Source organism: Myotis brandtii, unplaced genomic scaffold (genome assembly GCF_000412655.1).
Source record: "Myotis brandtii unplaced genomic scaffold, ASM41265v1 scaffold929, whole genome shotgun sequence".
NCBI classification, from domain to species: Eukaryota; Metazoa; Chordata; class Mammalia; order Chiroptera; family Vespertilionidae; genus Myotis; species Myotis brandtii.
Window position 1 is genome coordinate 1252881 of NW_005371832.1, and position 2794 is coordinate 1255674.

Genomic DNA, 2794 nt, shown 5'->3' on the forward strand with positions numbered 1-2794 from the left:
AACCTCTTCTCTGACTCAGATCTGAGTTCTTTTGTGGTGTCTTCCAGCTGAGGGCCCAGCCACAGAGCCCTTTCCCTGCTCCGTAGGCTGGAGCAATGTCGGGCAGCTCCCGGCTCCCCAGGAGGCAGCCCCCTCGCTGGTCCCCATTTCTGACCGCACAGCCACGGGCCCTGGGACGGGCCTGCTGCACACCGCAGCCCTGCCCCTGCTCTGCCCGCCGCCTCCCGGGCACCGGGGAGCCTTTGTCTCTTCCTCCCGGAGCTCTGGGCGGATGCTGTCATTCTTCCTGACAGATTTGTAGAATCTTGCATTTCGGAGCTGAGCCCCCAGCTCTCAGCTTTTCAATGGAGAGAGAGAGAGAGAGAGAGTTAAGAGACAAAAATTGAGAGGTAAAACTTACTAATTTAATTTAATTTCTCTCCTCAAGCATCCAGCCTCCTGCAAATTTTCTGGTTTTAAATTTTTATCCTTTTTCCCCTTCTCCCTCCCTTCCTCCCTCCTCTCTTCAGCTCCCACACTCTCCCACCCTCCTGTCCTCATTTCCCCTCCTCTCCCCTTCTTTTTTAAGTTTTTTTTTTCTTTTAACTTTCAAGGTCATTCCGGACTCCTAAAGCCGCCAGTCCCTCAGTGAGACATGAGCGCCACTGGCGTCCGTGGCCTCTGTTTCCGTGGCAACCCAGTAACCATTAATTTTCAATTAAAGGAGACAAAAAGCTGGATGACAGCGCTAGGTCTGCTGAAGATGTCAAGAATCTGTATTAATATACAGCAAGAGAGCATAATTGTGTGTCCATCTTCCCGAGCAGCGAAAAATGGAGGGATAATTACCAGCTCGAAAGCCACTCTGTAATTTAGTTCTTACTGTCACCACAGCCCTACACATTAGCATAAATTAAAAGCAGAGTTTATTGTTATCAAAGTGCATTGATATCGCCAGACCCGCTTTCTTCCTTTTAACTGTTTGTCGTGGGTGAGTGACTCCCCAACTCTCGCCGGGGTCTCCCTGGGGTGGGAGGAGTGTGAGTGCAGGGGCTGCTGGGTGCCGGGGTATGAGATCCGGAAGGTCTTGGCCATTTCTCCCATCTTCCCAGGGGCGGGTGGGGACCAGGGCCAGGGCGTTGCCCCTCTGAAGGGGCCTGGGGATGGAGGGGCTTGGATTCTAACCCACCTCTCCGTGCCAGCGCTTTGTGTAGCTCCAGCCCTCCAGCTCTTTCCAGAGGGGGCTGCTGCCCTTTGTGGGGTCCCCCTTCAGTGCCTGGCACAGTGCAGGGCAGGTGATGGGCGCTCAAGGCCAACCTGTTAAACAAAGGAATGCGTGAATGCCCCAGGGTCTCCTCTCACGGGTGGATGGCAGCAGGGGCCTTGCTGCTTTCCCAGTTCAGGGCTGGCCAGCTCAGAATGAAGGTGCTCCCAGTGTGGCCCCCCTGACCCCTCCCCCCTTACTGCGGGACCATCCTCCACTGCACCCAGCCCCCCCACACACCTGGGTCCTGCCACCCCGGAGACTCACCTCTGGGCAGAGTAGCTGGAGCTCCTTGATGTGTCGCCCTGCTGCCAGGGTGCCCGTGACAACGACAGGAATCACAGATTCCCGTGAATGGGGGCTGCGGGCTTTCTCGCATTCTATCCAGAGAGAGCTGTCCTTCAGAAGGGAATTTAGTGTAATTACCCTAAGGGAGCGATCCTTAAACAGTCAGTCACAACACTGACCTCCTGGCTGAGATCTGACAGCAAAATTACAGGCTGTGTACTCAACAGAAGGGGCATCCTCCTTTTGGGGATGGGGGGGTGGAGGAGGAAGGAAGGGAGATGCAGAAGCTTTAGAAGAAGAGTGTGGCTCCCAGCTGCCAGGCGGGCGGGTTCTCCTTGGCACGGCGTGTGTGGGCCAGGGAGAAGGTGCCGGGGTCCCCTGGTACTTCAGCGGGTTCACGGGGAGAGGTGGAGCTGGGCAGTCGGGCTCTTTAAATCTCTGAGCCACGGTCTGTGATCTTAGCTACATTTACTCTTATTGTGGGTGGGGTTTGGAGGGCACCGGGGACTATCTGATAAGCCACTCAGGCGTATTTCCCCAAACGGATCTGTCCCTGGGTCTCTCTCCCAGTGCCTGCGTGTCACCGGTGCTCCTGCTGTCCAGCTAACACAGCCTGGACCCCATTACACTGCCCCTGGGTTACCTGGCAGGGCTAGCATGCTCATCGGTGACCACTGCAAACCTAGCACGGACTCATCTGTCGGACCTGCTGGCCTGTCACATAGCAGAACACTGGGCACAGGGGCCAGGCAAGTCTGCACGAGGTGCTAGAGAAAGTCTGGTGTGCAGACACATTGCCATGGACTGTGGAGCCTGGGGAGGAATGGAAGTAGATCCCCAAATCTCACAGCTGGGAGGGACCCCCAAGCCAGCAGGTCAAACTCCTCCCAGAGCAGGGGTCCCCTCTGCTCAGCCTCTACTGCAAACCCAGCGCCTCTGCTCACGGGACCATGGGCAGGAGCTCACACCTCTGAAGAGGTCCATTTTGCCCCTGGTTCCGGAGCAGCTCCTCCTGAGCAGACTGAACAGCTGTTCCCTGAAATGCCCACCTTCCCGTCGGAGCCCAGGAACAAATCTACGCTTTCTCTGGTGAAACTGCCTTTCAGCTACATGAAGACAAAGCTCAGCTGTCCAACATCTTCCACTCTGGGACCTAGTGGGCCTGTCACCTTTCCATTCACCCTCTTATGGAAGAGCCAGAAGGAGTCTGAAAGGGCGAGGGAGGGCCCAAAACACAAATCCAACACTTACTGAGCATCTACT

At 56.0% G+C, this 2794-nt stretch overlaps 1 long non-coding RNA gene across 1 annotated transcript in view; it reads left to right on the plus strand.

The window, feature by feature from the left end:
* LOC106724690 overlaps window positions 1–924 on the plus strand; it is a 5874-nt gene extending 4950 nt beyond the window's left edge. The window contains exon 3 of the long non-coding RNA XR_001360532.1: window positions 594–924. This is a non-coding gene — a long non-coding RNA (uncharacterized LOC106724690). The remainder of the gene's footprint in view (window positions 1–593) is intronic.
* The last annotated feature ends 1870 nt before the right edge of the window (window positions 925–2794 follow it).